Here is an 18,439-nt window from a genome sequence, read left to right as displayed (position 1 = left end):
CTTTTTTAGTCCACTATCAGCTTTGGAGGACACCAAATGCAGAATAATGACATTAATGCAACCTTCTAACTGAAGAAGTGAGTTCCTAAAGCAATGTTAAGCTGGCCACATTCAACATGCCATAGATACAAAAGGTACACATTTCTCTACATACAGTCTGATCAGAAATACTACTGTATATTCACTATGACCAGAGAGTTGAGTGGATATTGTTCTGAGAACATTAGCCCAGTTTGTGTGTGTTTACATTACCAGCCTCCATGTTGCTTTCATTGCTCCTTTGTTGTTTCTATTGTAGTAGCACCCAAAAAATGTGGTCCGGTTCGGGATCACACTGCACTGGGTGCTTTCCAGATGCATAGGAAGAACACAAAGTGCCTGCCCCAAAGATCTTGCAACCTAATCTGAAACAAGATGTAACCAGTGAGTGTCATAAGTTGTAGGAGGGAGGAGAAAATGCAGTCGTTCCCTGCATTTTTTTTTTAAATTTCAAAGAAAAAGAGTGAAGACTGAAGAGCTGTGCAGTGAAAGTACAATCTACGCCAGCAGATGGGACCGTGCAGTAAAAAAATGGCAAGTTTTTCCCATCCCAGTTTCAGTGGGGTTCCACTTTTGCACAAACATCCCATCTGCTGGCACAGGCTGGTGTTTTAACTGCCAAGGCTTGCGCGACTGGCCTATGGCAGCAGGTATCACGCTCTGCCAAGGTCACACAACAGGTCAGTGGCAAAGCTGAGACCAGAACTCGGATCTCCTAAACCAGTGCCTTAGCCAGGCTGCCTCCCCTAGTCAATTACAGGATTTAAAACAGTTCAGGGGTGGAGGTCTCCTGTCTGTTTCACAAACTGTTCTAGACGCTATTTTCTGTTGCACATGCCTGTCGACAGGACTATCCACACTGCTGTGCCCATGCTGTTGCGCCTAATAAAAACTATTGCATTACAATAGGATTTCTCTTTTTCCGTTTTCTATAAATACATTATTTCTTACTTAGAAAATCTTAGCCCAGGACGACAAGAGTCATCACCTCCCCCCAGCTATGCGGAAGGCAGTGTAGACTAGTTGAGAAAACACTGGCCTGTGACTCAGGAGACCTGGGTTTTAGTCCCAGTTCTCTTACTGGCCTGCTGGGTCACCTTAGCCAAGTCACGTCACCTTTCTGTGCCTCAGTTTCCCCATCTGTAAAGTGGCGGTAATATAAAAGTGCTTTGAGATTTGTGGAAGAAAAGCATGATATAAGAGCTAGCTGTATTATAAAGTAATAAAAATCCAGTTAAAGTATGGCATGCACCAAAATTTTAGAATGTGCCCAAACATTGTAAAGCTCTAAGAAACCTATGATTCGGACCATTGTTAAAACATCCAAATCTATGTGAGGTGCCTCAAAAAAAACCTAGTGCCATAGCAGAAAAATTGAATTGGCCTATAATATATTAAGAATTCATTCACACTTTATCTTATAGATTTATATTTACAAATCAATTATTGACCCTTTATAGATTAATAGATGTTTTAATAATTGGTCAGTCAATTGTGAGATCAATAGGCTGCTTATAACCATCTGACACCTTTCCCGATGTGTGTCTAACACATACTACTCATGTCTGTTACATGTTTACAACTTGTATTCATCCTTTGTTACCCCCATTATAATTGTTTACCTTAGATGAATGATGCTATGGCAACGTCAGACGTATTGGCCAAAAGTGCCCAGTGATTTTGGGTGCCTCGATTTCCGGCTGTCCCATGGGAGACACCTTGAAAAAGTCTGATTTGCAGAAGGTGGATGCTCTGCACTTTCTGAACCCTGGAGCCCTTAAAGGTATCTCAAGCTGGGCACCCAACATCGCTAGACACTTGGGAAAACCATGAGTCCTTATCCTCAGGCCAATGCTTTCACCAAAGGCCCAACCTTCCACACTGCCAAAGATCTGTAATCCTCATGCGCAAAGCTGATGGAGGAGGTCGCCATCCGTTTATATTGGAAAGTCACCCAAAAGTCAGCATCAGCACAAGCTCTACACGTCAGATGTGGACTTCCCGCGTGCAGGCTTTCTTAACGTGACCGTTAGGCAGACAGCTCCGTACCAGTGACACATTTTCTTTGCAACCCTGAAAGCTGGAGAAACACACTTATTTTAAAAAGAAAAGGTAGATTCTGTTGCCATCACACGATTGGAAGTCAAGTGCCTATGCCCATGGCTATTAGTTCTATGCCTTAGATTGGCCCTAGATGTTTTGGTGCAGGGGTGCCTCTTAGCCTATCCTAGGAGAATAACAGCACTGCCCTACCTCACTGGGGTGTTGTGAGGATAACTGCATTAAAGACCGCAAGGTGCTCAGACGCCACAGTGATGCAGGCGATCAGGTAAGTACTGAGCTGCAAAAGTTATGCTAAACAGCATGCAGGCTTATGAAGAGCGATATGTGCTTCTTCCAAAAGGGGGAAAATTCAATGGATGGTGAAAATGAGGTTGCGAGAAAATCTTCATAAACAACCGTACTAAAGAATTGAACTCTTGTACATTTGCAGTGTAGTGGGCTGCACCTGAAATTGAAATAGCCAAGGAGAAAAGCACAATTGAACTGGAGGAAAAGGCAGGGACGAATTAAAATGAATCCAGAACAGGCAGTCGACAGCATCCACCTGCCTGACAATCCACTGCCGAGTCCTAGAAATGGAGGGCTGGACAGGACCCCAAACAAATCAGTCCTATGCTGAGAAAGGACTAAGTACACCTAGCCCACCCCTGACAGGTGTTTGTCCAACCTATTCTTTAAAACCTCCAGTGATGGAGGATACACAACCTCACCTGGAACCCTATTCCAGAGCTTAACTGCCCTTTTCCCGAATATCGAACTAAATCTGCCTCGCTGCACATTAACCCATTGCTTCTCATCCTGCCTCCAGTGGGCATGGCGAATGGTTGTTCACTGTCCTCTATAACAGCCCTTAACATATTTGAAGACTACCCGGTCCCTTCTCCCCCAACGGTCTTTCCTCAAGACTAAACATGCCCAGTTTTTTTAACCTTTCCTCATAGGTCAGGAATCTTTTATAATTTTTGTAATTCTCTTCCGGACTATCTCCAATTTGTTCACATTTTTCCTAGAGGGGGGATGCCCAGAACTGGACACAGCACTCCAGCCAAAGCTTCACTATTGCGGAGTAGAGTGGGACAATCCCCTCCTGCATCTCACATGCAACACTCTTATTAATACATCCTAGGATGATATTAGTCTTTTTTTGCAATTGCATCACTTTGTTGACTCATTCAATTTGTGATCCACTATCGCTCCCAGATCCTTTTCATCTGTACTGCCGCCTCGCCTTCCCTAGCTCAGAGCTGTGCATTTCATTTTTCCTTTCTTAAGTGAAATGCTTTGCACTTATCTTTATTGAGTTTCATCTTGTTGCTGAATTCAAACAAATTCTCCAATTTGCCAAGGTCATTTTGACCTCTAATCCTGTCCTCCATTGGGCTTGCAGTCCATCACCAGCTTGGTGTCATCTGCAAATGTTATAAGTGTACTCTTCTCTCAATTATCCAAATCAGTAATGAAAATATTGACTAGCACCAGACCCAAGACTGACCTGTCAGATCCCACTAGATACATCTTTAAGAATAGTCTTTCCACCGTTTGTGCACCCACTTTATAGTAATTTCATCCAGCCCCATTTCCCTAATTTGCTTATGAGAATGTCATGTGGGACTGTGTCAAAAGATCAAGATATATCATGTCAGCTGCTTCCCCCTATCCACTAGGCCTGTAATCCTGTCAAAAAAGGAAATTAGGTTGCTTTGGCATGATTTGTTTTTGATAAATCCATGCTGGCTGGTCCTTATAACCCTATTATCTTCTAGAATCTTACAAACGGCTTGGTCAATAATTTATTCCACTATCTTTCCAGGTATCGAAGTTAAGTTAACCATTCTATAATTCTCCTGGGTCCTCTTTGTTCCCCTTTTTAAAGATAGGTACTGTATTTGCCCTTCTCCAGTCCTCTGGGACTTCACCCGTCCTCCAGGATTTCGCGAAGATAATTGCTAACAGTTCCAAGATTGCTTCAGCTAGTTCCTTAAGTGCCCTAGGATGAATTTCATCAGGCCCTGCCGACTTGAATATATTTAACTTACCTAAGTATTCTTTAACCTGTTCTTTCCCTATTTTGGCTTGCATTTCTTCCCCTTTGTTGTTAATATTAATTATGTTGAGTATCTGATCACTATTAGCCTTTTTAGTGAAGCCTGAAGCAAAATAGCCATTAACACTTCAACCTTCTTTATGTCATCAGTTATCAACTTTCTTTCCCTGGGAAGTAGAGGACCCGCACCTTCCTTTGTCTCAGATCTTCAGCTTTTGCAATGTGTTTGGCCATTCGCTTTGAATAATCTGTATTTGGTTTGTTGAGATTTAAACTGCAAGTGACAAGTTCATCGTGACAAAGTTAGCCAGCTCGCCCTTAACTGGAAAAGAATCAATGGACAAAATTAAACAGAAGAAAAGACCAGCAGTATTGAAAATGGTTATTCTCACTCCAAGAGGTCTGTGTTGACTGATAACTAAATATCGCCAACTGGGAGCTTGTATTTGTCGATTTAATAAGGAAAGGACTGGCAAAAGGAGTGAGAAAAATGCTACTGTATATGTGACAACTTGGGCAGCTCTCGGACAGACATGCTATAATAAAATCCAGTTTATACCAATATATTTGCCATGCCACCCTTTTAACAGCTAGAAAGAATTCGTAATAATGTATAATTTGTCAAAGCTAATGAGGAGAGAATTGAAAATCTGAGTGTGTGAATGTGATGTGCCTGTCTGTCTGTCTGTCTCTCGACCAGATTCTTGCCCTTTCCGGAGCCATGAAAGGGAGACAGATTCTTGTCGTGACTGGCCAGCACAGAATTCTCCTGCTGCAAGGAACACTGCTAACAAAGCCAGGGCTTACATACACACACCTGGTAAATGGGGCTTGTCAGGGGAGGGAAGGTGCGTGCTAGGGAGGGGTAGGGCTAGGAGAGGGGTTGTAGCAGAGAAATTAGTATGCAACTGTGTGAATGCCAGTATGTTGAACAGAGACAGGGAATATTTAAGCTCTTCCAGCAGGGGGACCATGTTTTCCTAGCACTACACTGAGAGAGAAGCTAGAAATCTATGATTTAATTGCCCCTTTTTGATCCCAACGGGGTTCCAGTTTGAAGCAGAACCTGATGGAGTCTGGTTTTTCTTTGATGCACTCTTGTTTATTTACAAGGAACGTACAAAGATCTGCGTCGCTGAACACAGAAGGAAACAAGAACAAAAGGAGCAGTTTCTTAGCTACCAGCCCCCAAGCCTTTTTAGCCAACACCAGACCCAAAAGTCCTCTCTCTAGCTTCTTTCAGGGTCACAGGGTGCTTACAGATTCCTGCTTTGCTTTCCTGCCTCTCCCTCTCTCCGTTCTCAGTTCCTGCATGTTTCCATCCTGCTATCACACCTCAGTCAAATGCGCCACCCACCTGGTGCTGGTTTTTGGGCAGATTATTAGGCTCTGTTTTAGATGAGGCCTCTTGACTGTCACTTACCCCTATATTAAATGGAGGACTTGTTCACCCATCATTGACTTCCACAGCGCTGCCTCAGTTTACACCAGCTAAAAGTCTGGCCTGTAGCGTATAAGGACAAACACATGCTTTGGTTAGAATTCTATAGAACAGAGATGGGCAGGAGTCAAGATCTTGGGAATGGCACACCCAGGGCCGCTTTGTATGCAGAGCAGAACTTTCTCTGCTCAGGCCCTTCTGATGCCAACAGCGGGCTCTGATGTCCCATGATTCGTGGGGAGAATGAGGCTGTAATAAGTTTATAAAGTTCTTATCAGAACCCGGGTTGCATAGGAAAGAGTTTTGAAAGACACACCGCTCCGTTAAAAGCTTGAGTTGGAGTTGGAGCTACAGTATTTAACGGTATGGCCCACCTACTGCTTTAAAAGAGGAGTTGGAGAGGTTTGTAGGGAAATGAAAGAGCAAAGCATTCAGGCCTTAGGAAAGACCACATTTGCACCTGCACCATTACGATAAGCTCCTTTATTAGCCATTTGGTAGCTGTTTAATCAAAACAATAAACCAAAACAAGTGATTGAGTGACACAGAGAGGAAAAAAGGGGAAAGGTGGAAAGATTGTCTAAGACGTCAGCCTCACAAATTTAACATCAGCTTAGTTTGGTTTCCAATCCAGATCTGCAGTGATACTACTTGCAGATCTAGATTGCTGTCTTTTTCATTACTGTTGTCAAATGAGGTATCCGTGATGCAGCTACAAAACTCTCTCTGCCCTATTAAGTGGATTATGTAACCTGGTGCCAGCAATACCTGGCTATTTTTTATACTAAGACGTTGCAGCCTTCCAGATTTCTCTCTCTCTCTCTTTAAATATCTAATTAAGATATTTGTGTTCCTGCCAGCTGGAAGGACCTGGCCATTTCTTTATTAGCATGTCATGACAAAAGCACTTGCCTAGCACTTACAGCCACTGCAGAAGTGGGAATGATTCTGAGAAATGGTGCAGCACCAGTTCTTGTGGTGCAGAACTGCACTCAGCACAAAAAGATCCCCCGGTAAGCATGCTGGCTGACTTGGATCCCTGTAAATCCACGTGCTGGGTCCTCCTCCATGTCTACTGTGCCGGTGATCATCCCTTAAATTAGTTTGAATGGCCAATGGTGTCACCAGAGAAGCAAACACAGGAAAAGAGGAGTCTTGTGGCGCTCTGCAGGGTTTATTAAAATGAAAGCAGAGAGAGCCATGTATCCCTCTATCTCCGATACAGACACACAGAGGAAGAGAACAGTAAAAGACTCAGCCATGACTCCAGTGCTAGCAAGTAAGGTTCATTAGCAGAACTAGGTGCTGGTAACGAAGTGATCGCATGACGGTTCCCAGCAGACCAATCCATGACATTCAAAAATACCACGAGTGCTCTTCACAACAATGCTATAGAGGCCCCCGACACCTTCCTCTGCTTGGAGCAGGTCCCAGATCAGGGCTAATGCTACTGTCTGTCAGACAGGTGCCTGGCACCCTGCAGACATAGAGCAAAGACGCGTCTCCACCATGAAGAGTTTCTAATCTAGGGCCCTGATGTGACACTGGGATCTGCTAGCACAGACTGCCGTGCAGGTGCGGAGTCCCACTGACGTCAGTGGGATTGTTACAGGCGTGCTCCACCAATGCACGGTCTCTGTCTATCGGCAAAAAGTCAGTACGTTCGGTGCTAGGAGCTGGGGTACCACATTAGGCTGCACTGCTCCTGGGTCTGGTGGAACCAAGGACACGTCTAGCTGTTGCACTGCAAATGCAGCTCTTTGTCTCCACGGAGCTCCCAACAGGAATCGCGCAAAGCCTCGGGGGCTCCGACTAGCGGATCCTAATGAGGGGCTGTGGGCTAAATACAGACAATGCAAGCCGGGGTGAGAGGAAAGGGGCAACACAGCCCCTTAAAGCAGTGGCCTGAGACTCAGGAAACCAGGGCTGTATGCCGGTGCTGCCACGGATCTGTGTGAGCTTGGGCAAGACATGTCCCCCCCATTGTCCCTTCTCACCCTTTGTCTGCCGGGTCTATTTAGACGGTCAGCTCTTTGGGGCAGGGGCTGTCTCTCGCTCTGTGTTTGTACAGTGCCTAGCACAACAAGGCCCCAATCTCGGCTGGAGCCTCTAACTGCTACCATAATACACGTGATAACAAAGGGATGGGGCAGAGTGCTTTTTTCTCATTCTTCCCCGTTGTCTTTGGCCTGCTCTTTTCTATTTATTCCCTTTGCAACAAAACTTGGTTTAACGCCTCCTTGCCTGTGTTTTTGTCTGCCATTCCCCACGCACACTTATGGTTTTTTTACCCGGTCCCACCACACAGCAGAGCCATTTATCCCCTCCCTCTGCCCCAACCCTTCCATTTTAATCTGCTCCACAGCCACAATCTGCTGCAAACCCGGAAAACGCTTCCCCTGAGTCAATGCCAAACCTGGTGCAGGGATTCCTGGCCCCACCCCTCTTCCCCATCACATGCGAGGTGGATCCACTGACATGGGGGGAGGGGGATGTCATCTCAGAGCTGGAGCTGCCACCATCATGACTCCACCTTCCTTAGAGAAGAGGGGTTAGAGCTGGGCGGGGCCTTTATAGAAGTGCTGGAGGGGGCGTGGTTGGGAGGGAACCAATGAGGGCCTGGGGCCCTGTAGTCTTAAGGGAGCTACATGGCCTGCCCCTCCTGCTCCCACTGCAGCTGGGACTCTGTCCAAGTAGGAGAGCTGGGGCCTTTTAAAAAGCCCCCCCGTGAGTGGGATGCTCTTGCCCAATATATCTCAGAGAGGGCTCAGGGAGGCATGCTGTGCCTGTCTTTCCCAGCCACCTTGAATGAAATCCTTTACATCTCCACCGCAAGACCCCTATAGAAGCTAGGGCCCCTTCCCTTGTTCCTGTAAGTCCACTCAAAGGACCTCATGATCCTTTAGGCAACGCTGTGCCCCGTTCCCATCGCCAGCAAGAACTGCCTGAAATGTTATCCCTGAGCTTTACCCGAGAGCAGGTAAAGGACTAGGAAAAGCAATTCCCACGCTCACGGCTGTCGCGTTAGCTCTCACTTTCAAGGCTCAGTGTGATGGCCAGGCTGGAGGGGAACTTTTGCTCTCTGTCCTTATTCCACAGAAAATATGAACTGAAAGGCCAAGGCCTATCAGAGTTTGCCTTTTACACAGGGCAGGGGAGAAGAGCTCAGATATGGCGCTAAAAACAAGCGACAGGATCTGAGCTTTGGGGTGCGGGCCCATTGCTAGTGAATGTGGCTGTGCTGATGTTGCCGAGTGGTGGTCTCTTCGCAACCCATCTCCTCCTGTTCAGCGATACATTTTGTGTGTCCCCTTCCCTCAGTCCTCCCACCGCTGGGAAACCAATGGAGGCAGCTCACCCTCTGGGAAGAGGCTGTCTCAAATCAGTCGAGCAATCCTGTGTTGTCTATTCATAGGGTGGTGTTCATGGGCTGTAAGGATCCACAACTAGTCTGTTTAGCCAAAGGGAGCACTGCCACAGGATAGGGGCCTCTGAGGGTGATGGAAGGAAAAGAAGCAGCAGCTTTTGGAGGAAGACTTTTTAAGCCCCGGCTTAAAAAAATAACTTCTGGATATTTCCTTCAGGAGGATGGCCTTGTAGTTAAGGCCTTGCACTGGGACCCAGGGGAGGTGGATTTAATTCCCAGCGTTGTCACAGTGACCATGGTCAAACCATTTAGACACTCCGTGCCTCAGTTTTCCATCTGTAAAATGGAGATAATACTTCCCTCGTTTTGTCTATGGAGATTATGAGCTTTCCAGGGCAGGGGCTGTATCTCTCCAGGTGTGCGTACAGCGCTTAGCATAATGGATCCCTGGGGCCTCTGGGTGCTGCTGTAATACTAGTGGCAGTAAAAAGGTGTGGTTCCCTGTTTACAGGCCCAGACACGCTGAAGAAGTTTTCACGTCCTCTTTTCTAAAATTCTCAAAATGGTGGCAGAGCACCAAGCCGTGGCTCCTATGCATTCCTCTGTCCCCAGCTCCCTTGTGCCTGTGATAAATCAAAGAGAGAGTAGCATCTTACTGTGCGGACAGTGGCACACACTTGCTCTGTTCCAGGCGTGCGGGCATGTGTGCAAAGCCATTCGTCTGCAACGTTCTGGCGTTTCCCTGGGTGGCTGATTTGCACATAGCCAGTGACAGAGAATTGTTTCTCCTTGGTCACTTTCCCTCTCATATCCACTGGTCATGTGTGGCCAGGCCATTCTTCCCCTTCCACGATGTCCTGCCCCCTGCAATAACTCCCTTGTGGAGATCCCTGCTCCAAGCCCCACATGCAGTTAGGTATTGTGGCTGTGGCATTTTTTCACGGCATACAGAGAATTTAGATTAAAAAAAAACCATAAAAGACTCTTGCAGGCTGCAGCGTAACACCCCTTGTATTCTTCGAGTGCAGCCCTCTAACACACAGGACCCAAAACCTGAGAGAGACAAAGCAAGCTGCAGAGAGGCACAATCACAACCACCCTGATCTAGGCTGGCACTTTGCAGAGGGACTGCTGAGACCTAGATCCAGGCTTCCCTGCAGAGCTCCCCCATCCCCCATCTTGCAAGAAGGCCCAAGAACCTCCTTTCCTCCCCCACCTTAAAGTGACGGCTTGCAATTCTCACACAATCCTCAATACACCACACTGGTCCTGTGTAAGTTCTTTCTATGAGGAAGCAGGCACCACCCAGACTGTGCTTGGCTCTCTACGACGGGCTAGGGACCAAGAGCATGCAGCAACGCTCTGGAACCGGTGGACATGGCAATTTCTGGGTCCCAGACCCTACAGTGACAGCTGCCTTTTGAAAAGCTGAGGCTGAGCTCCCACTCACCTGCAGCAGTCAAAGCAGGGGAGACGTCATTCAGAGCTTTTAGCTCACCCACCCACCGGTCTGAGAACTCCGTAACTCAGTGTCCCAGGTCCCTGAAGTCTGTCTCCGGCACAACCACCTGGCATGAAAGCCACCCTGCACATCTCCAGGGTATGCCTGGCTTGCAATACCAGGGGATTATAACCAAAGCCAAACGAGCTATTTAATTTAGACCCACTGTTTACGGCACACAGACTGAAGTTAAAATGAAAATGTCACGAAGTGACAGCAGGGCAAATAGGAGACAGTTCTGTCAGCTTGGGAGTAGCGTATAAAAATAGCGCCAGACAAGAGAGGCCGGCACTGTAACATGCTCTTCAAATAACAACAATATTAACCTCGAGGAAGTGGAATAAAGGACAGAAACATGAGTTACAATCAATTGATTTTGTTGAACATTAGAGGGGGTGGAAAAGTAGGCGAATGACGAGTCAGCACTATAAATCCAAGGATGGCAGGACAGTGCTAATAAGATATGGTGCATGAGATGCAGGCAGGGTTAGTGGATGCTAAATAAGGCTTTAAAAAGTCAAAATACTTCTGGAAGCTCCTTGAGCCTGTTATGAAGGCCACTGGAATAAATAGAAAGACTCCTGTTGGCTTCAGTGGACTTTGGACTGGCCTCTTCTTGCTGTAGCTACAGAACAGATCCATTTCAACATTAAGGAGAAATCTGGCCAAGTCACTGAGGATGCTGGATACCCAACTCCCACTAATTCCAAGGGGAATTCATCATCCAAATTCCCTCAGCAGCCTTGAAAATCTCAGCCTCCCAGATCTGAAAAGGAATGGCCATGGGAGTATGGAGAGAGAAGGATGTAGGGCCAAATCCTCAGCTAAGGTAAAGCTGTCTCACTGCACTGAAGTCACGGGAGCTATGAGAGTGCAGAAAGAGAAAGAGGTATAGGCTAACTTGTCGGCTGGTGTAAATCAGCATTTCTTCATTGAACTCAATGGAGCTATGTGGATTTAAACCAGTTGAGGATCTGGCCCACAAACACTTCAAAGTAAGTGAGTTTAAAAAAATGGCCCAGTAAGATTGAAATACAAATCGGACTCATTTAAACAGCTAATTATTTATATTGAGACCAATAAAAAAGGCCTGCACACACCTATGTCTAGTCGCATGGATGCACATTTTCAAAATACATCAGCGAACTGAGCACTTGCGTGGAATATAAAAAAACATACCCCCCCCCCCAAAGTTACAAGGATGAGGCTCTCCGGGTTGGAGACTGCAGAAAACAAAAACTCTAACGGTACAGATTTGCTTTCTTGGATGCACCAGTGATGTCCTTCTATTATTTAGCACAGATAAAATGCCTGGGACAAAGGATTTCAGTGCTGAACAATACAAAATAAAGTGCAAAATATTACATATCGCTCAGAAATAATAACCAGCCCAAAAACACAGTCTGAGAAGACAATAGAATCCAGCCCAGTGGAAGTACAAAAAAGGATTGCCTTTGATAAGAGCTGGTGACTCTGTTTATTAGGGGAGAAATAATGATATAATTCTCAAGCTTTGTCAGTATGTGAAGTGTTGCACAGAGAGATCCTCCTGGCACAAACTTGCAGGAAAACACTTTTTCTTTCCAATCTTTGTAGGAAGAAGATGAGTAGTAGCTTGCCTTCACTTAGCTAGGCCAGAGGATTAGGTATGTGTGCAGAAGGAGCAGATTCTATTCTCATGTGTGCGCGCACGCCTGAGCTTTGCTTGCTCTCAATGGCCCTATCTTCTCTAAACTTTTTTTTTTTTTTTGAGAAATCTCTGTTCTTGCACTATCACCAGTGCAACTCCTCTGGTGAGAGCTGTTGTGGTAGCACTAGCGTAAACAGGGCACCAGCATTCACTTGTGTTTTCACCCCTGTGTTGTCTAGACTGGCTCTGATCTAGTGCTGCCACTATGGGGGCGCACTGGACCCACAATAGTGCACTTGTGGGAGATATCTCTGGGAAGTCCAGTGTAGACACAGCCTTTGTGTTTACCCTTAAATACCCGCATTTATCCATGAAAAGCTCTCCCTCTTGGCCTGCTAAGACTGAGTGGCATGTGTGTGTATAAATCTAATGGCTCAAATAGCTATTTAAGGGTATGCTAACTTTATAAAAAACTCTTCATTGGCATTAATATCAAGCCCCAAGGTGAAGTAAGAAGGAAAAACCAGCTGCAAGGTGCAGGGGTGTGTGGCATGAGCTTAGTCATTGTAACTGAGAAACCATCTGATGCCAACTTAAGACAGGTCACCAGAAGGTGATAAACAGATTCTAGGCAGGAAGCGGGGAGTGAGCACATCTCTCTGGTGTTGATTCTGGACACTTTGTGATCAGTGTGGGTACCTGTGAGACACGGTACGCCCGATTTGCAGATCAATAAGGTTTAATGTGCAAAGTTTTCTATAAATATACTGGTTAGATACATAGCCTAAAATGAACTACAATATCTCATACTCACTAAGCCTGGAGAGCTAAGCAGTCACTCAGAAGGCTGTACCCAGGAACGGCTTTCTTCAGGGGCCCCGCCAGGGAGTCAGTGGATCCTCTGGTCCAACTGGCAGCACCTCCCGCGGAGTCAGGTGTTGATGGAGCGCCCCCCTTTGTCTACGTGGTGACTACTTATACCCTTCCATAAACAATCTTCACCTAATTATCTCTCTCTCATTATCATATATGCTAATTACCTACATTGTGTTTCCACCCTTAACTACATTCCATTCTCACCATAATATTTGGGGGTCGTCAAAACAATATCTGGTGATAGGAGGGGCGGTGTAAAAGTACGCCCCTTGGCAATAAAACAATGTACCCCAGACGTTCAAGGACAACTTGTTGTTCCCATCGCCGTTATCTGTGTGCAGCTGTGAGCATACAGTATCTGTATTTTGTCTTATTCTGTGCCATGCTATGCAGACACTGAGACATCTATGAGGTTATTCAGTCTCTGCCAACCGGAAGATGTCATGCTACAGGGGTCAGAATAGCCAAGGAAGCAACTGAAGCTATGCTAGGCCTGTAGGACAGGCATGCCTGCACGTCTCCTGGCCAACAAAATCAGCATAAAAAACAATGGACATACGTGGAGACAGGCTCTGTTTGCTGCTTGGGCCAGGTGCGGGCCCCAGGATTTACAAAGACAAAGGAACCCTGAGATGAACCTATGAAGAGGGGCCCTCCTGGGGTAAGGGACCATATTTCTGTAACTGCATGAAAGAAGGGAAGCGGGGACAAGATATCATCCTTCAGTCTGCGAAGGCAAGCTGCCCGTTGGCTTGATCTAATGAAAGGCCTCAGCCAGCCTAACTGAAAAGGCTAGGAAAAGGACTTGGGGTAAGCCACCAGTCGGAGACAGGGGAACATCTTGTGAGTTAAGGATAGGCTCTAGGAAGCATATTAAGATTTTATTTTATATGTAACCATTTGTTTCTAATATTCTTTATTACTTATCCTTTGAATCTTTGGTCTTTGATAATAAACTTGTTCTTGTTTTCACTATATGTATGTCTACACGTTGTGTGTTAAGCGGTGCAGTGTTTCTGCGGTAAAACTCGTGCGCTGTTGTGTGCTATTCCTTTTGGGAGTGGAGAATCTGCGAGTATTCATTGGAAAAGGGGCTGGGCAGTCCAGAGGGACGTGTGGAGGTTGGAGTGTGTCTGTCTCTTATCTGCAGAGGGACAGCAGAGCCCGTCTGGGCTGAGAGGGAAGTGCTTGTCCGTCTGTGGCCAGGGTCATCAGGGAGCTGACCCTGACAGATATAGACAAGATTCTCTCATGCTAATGGCATGTGATAAGGTACCTCACAATCCTGGGTGCCTCTGTGGAGCATCACAGCCACTTTCCAAGCTCTGGAAGAATACAAGGCAAATGCTGGCAAACCTTAACTCTCCATTAACCAAGTTGTTTAACGGCGATTACCTCAAAAGGAGCCCAGGCACTTGTCCGTCCAGTAAGGATGCTCTGCCATTCCAGGTTTCCTCCAGGTCCAGGAGCAGCCAGAAAGTCTTGCTGGTAGACACCACGTTAAGGACTTGTGAGGACTGCTACACAGCTGCCCGTTCACCTCTTGTTCGTAGGAAAGCAGCACTGCAGCTTTCCTTTGGGGACTGCCCCAGACCTGGTGGCTGATTTTGTTACAGCACGTTATTAATAATTATTATTAGGGGAAGATCTAAGAACTAGAACCCAGCTCTCCTGACCCTAAGGCCGGCACCTGAACCAGAAGACCAGCCTGCCTCTGCCTGGGTGGATAGCTGGTTGGTGTTCGGTCCAGGGAGAAGCTAATGTGGCACATTGTTTTTAATGACAATTGACATGCACAAAAGGAAAACAGTTATATTAAAAAAGTCCCACCCATGGAAAGTGGAAAGGGTTGAACTCAAGGTCTTATATTACTGGGGTTCTGGGCCGGGCTACTCACAGCAATCTTTGTAAGACGGACTCTTATTGTCTTTCTACCTTTCCTCCCATCAGTGAATCAGAATCCGCCTACGGCCACATTTTCACATTGCGGCAGTCGTGTGATCTTTGGTGGTAGCCTTTGGTCTTTGTGCCAGGTACTCAGGGGCCAGAACCTCAGCTAGTGTAAATTGGCACTGCTCCACTGAAGCCAGCAGAGCGGCTCTGGTTCACACAGCCGAGGATCCGGCCTCATCGCCTGTACGAGCTGCAATAAATAATAATTCTGACAACATGACACGGAGCCAAAGTGCAGTGCAAAATTTTATGCAAGTAGCTGGAAGCAAATTATTGTGCAGACTCCGATAGCACTCTTGGGGGCATGGAAAATTAATGAGCAGTACTTAAGCTTACCAGCATTTGAAAGAAAAAAAATTCCCTCCTACTGCCTCCAAACGGTGCCTTTTTGTATTAGTCTTCCGAGACTGGAACGATAGGTGCAGGTTTCAAATGCATGCACAAAATTTAGAATATAAAAAAAGTCACAAAGATTTTTCCAGAAGATAACTCTGCTTTCACAACGCAAGAACAAGGGGACAGTCAATGAAATTCAAAGGTGGTGAATTCAAAATTGATAAAAAGTCAATACTGTTTCACACAACATGTGATTAGACTGTGGAACTCAATGCTGCAGGATGTTGTCAAGGCCAAGATCTTAGGGAGATTCAAAATTTGGATATTTATATGGCTAGCAAGAAGAATATCTAGAGTTATAACAATTAGCGCAAATACATTTTGGAAGGGATAAAGAAACCTCATGCTTCAGGCCTTAAAACAGTCTCTTATTTTAGGGATTAGGATGCGACATTAATGAGAGCAGATTATCCCACAGTGCCCTATAGAGGTTTTCTTGCTTACAACAGAACACAGGACTGCATTGTCCTTAAGCATGATCCAATCTGGTGATTCCTATGTTCATAAAGGTATAGTCCATTATTCTGAGTCCTTTATGTTTACAATCTGGTTTTACAATGGGCTTATTCCTACATTTCTTGTGCTCCTTGTATCTTATGTCCAGGAATTTAATATCTACATAGCGGTAGCTTTGAGAACTGCTCTAGTAATTGGCAAAGTTAGAAGCTTCAACTGTCTGTAGACATCACTTCTAAAAATGAAATAGGATGAAATTCAATAAGGACAAATGCAAAGTACTCCACTGAGGAAGAAACAATCAGTTGCGTGCACACAAAATGGGAATTGACTGCTTAGGAAGGAGCACTGTGGAAAGGGATCTGGGAGTCATAGAGGATCACAAGCTAACTATGAGTCAACAGTGTAACACTGTCACAAAAAAGCAAGCATAATTCTGGGCTGTATTAGCAGGAGTGTTGGAAACAAGACACGAGAAGTAATTCTTCCACTCTACTTTGTGCTGCTTAGGCCTCAACTGGAGTATTGGGTCTGGTTCTGGGTGCCACGTTTACGGAAAGATGTGGACAAATTGGAGAAAGTCCAGAGAAGAACAACAAAAACGATTAAAGGTCTAGAAAACACGACCAATGAGGGAAGATTGAAAAAATGGGTTTATTTAGTCTGGAGAAGAGAGGACTGAGAAGGGAGATGGTAACAGTTTTCAAGTACATAAAAGGCTGTTCCAAGGAGGAGGGGAAATAGTTGTTGTCTTAACCTCTGAAGATAGGACAAGAAGCCATGGGCTTAAATTGCAGCAAGGGAGGTTTAGGCTGGGCATTAGGAAAAACTTCCTAACTGTCAGGGTAGTTAAGCACTGGGATAAATTGTCTAGGGAGGTTGTGGAATCTCCATCATTGGAGATTTTTAAGATCAGGTTAGACAAACACCTGTCAGGGATGATCTACATAATGATTGGCCCTGCCATAAGTGCAGGCAAGATAACAGATTTTTTAGACATGGGGAATGCAGGTCATACTGAAAGGTGAACTGTCATGCTGGAGGGAGGTCACTAGTGGAGTTCCTCAGGGATCGGTCTCAGGACCAATCTTATTTAACTTTATTACTGACCTTGGCACAAAAAGTGGGAATGTGCTAATAAAGTCTGCAGATGACACAAAGTTGGGAGGTATTGCCAATACAGAGAAGGATCGGGATATCAAACAGGAAGATCTGGATGACCTTGTAAACTGGAGTAGTAGAAATAGGATGACATTTAATAGTGGAAAGTGCAAGGTCATGCATTTAGGGACTAAGAAGATGAATTTCTGCTATAAATTGGGGACGCATCAGTTGAAAATGAGAGAGGAGGAGAAAGACCTGGGTGTATTGGTTGATCATAGGATGACTATGACCTGCCAATGTGATGTTGCCATAAAAAACGCAAATGCAATCCTAGGATGTATCTGATGCGGTATTTCCAGTAGAGAAGGAGAGGTGTTAGTACCGTTATACAAGGCGCTGGTGAGACCTCATCTGGAATACTGTGTGCAGTTCTGGTCTCCCATGTTTAAGAAGGATGAATTCAAACTGGAACAGGTGCAAAGACGGGCTACTAGGATGATCCGCAGAATGGAAAACCTGCCTTATGAGAGGAGACTCAAAGAGTTTGGCTTGTTTAACCTAATCAAAAGAAGGCTGAGGGGAGATATGATTGCTCTCTATAAATACATCAGAGGGATAAATACCAGGGGGAATTATTTAAGTTCAGCACCAATGTGGACACAAGAACTAATGGATATAAACTGGCCATCAGGAAGTTTAGACTTGAAAGACACCATTTGGCTTAAGTGGGAGTTGATTTGGGGCTATGATCCTGATCCAACAAAGTACTTAAGATGTGAGAAATCAATTAGAGTCAAAGCCACTACTCATGTGCTTGAAGTTTGAGTTCTTTGCTGGACTGGGACCTATGGGGATGTTTATCGACTGCAGATCAGTATGTTTGGTCAGTTGGTGGCTTGCAGCTATTGGAAAGGCCTATTCCCCAACAGGCTACCCATTTCTAAATAAAATACTCAGCACGTCTTGAGTCGGTGGTTGGGCACTTATCCCAACCACCATCAGCCTAGTTGATTACTGTGCTTGAACTGCAAAGATAGTGGTGGAATGACACCTCTTTACCCTCCCAAACCTTAAAAGGTGATAGTATGTCCCCAGTTTATCCTCCTTTCCCCCCAGTGTTCTTCCCCTTCGTTCAGCTCACAAGAGTAAGAAGCGTGACTATGGCGCACGCACTCCTGTTCCCTCTCAAGCAAGCAGTGAGGTAAGCTAGCTTTCTTAGGGTGCTTTTATCAAATATTTTGGCCCAATACTTCCTGCAGAACAGCTTGCTCACCAGTACCAGGGAGGTCCTCACCAGTACCTGGCCCTAATTTATAGTTTCACTATCAAAGCTTCTAGAGAGAGGGCTTGTCTACACTGGCGCTTAGGCCGGAAAAACCTTTTTCACTCAGGGGTATGAAAAAAAAAAAACCCACCCCGCTGAGCGACCAAAGTTTTGCCGGCATAAGTGCCAGGGTAGACAAGCTCAGAATTTCCTTTAGCTTCAGATCTACGGGTTTGCACCTCCCGCCACTCTTCTCACAGAATCTGTCAAGATACCAAATCAGGGAGGAAGATCCACCTTGGGT

The 18,439-nt window shown here is 45.6% G+C and overlaps 1 long non-coding RNA gene across 1 annotated transcript; it reads right to left on the bottom strand.

Moving 5' to 3' along the window:
• Positions 1–1,609: 1,609 nt before the first annotated feature.
• LOC137156573 (uncharacterized) lies at positions 1,610–8,119 on the bottom strand. The gene is made up of 3 exons (XR_010920828.1): positions 8,005–8,119; positions 5,571–5,651; positions 1,610–2,119 (listed from the first exon to the last, which is right to left on the bottom strand). It is a non-coding gene; the product is annotated as an uncharacterized lncRNA (long non-coding RNA).
• Positions 8,120–18,439: the final 10,320 nt, after the last annotated feature.

This window comes from Emydura macquarii, unplaced genomic scaffold (assembly GCF_026122565.2).
Source record: "Emydura macquarii macquarii isolate MOO-44397 ecotype Brisbane River unplaced genomic scaffold, CSIRO-AGI_Emac_v2 contig_1451, whole genome shotgun sequence".
Lineage (NCBI taxonomy): Eukaryota > Metazoa > Chordata > Testudines > Chelidae > Emydura > Emydura macquarii.
This window is presented reverse-complemented; position numbering and strand designations above follow the sequence as displayed.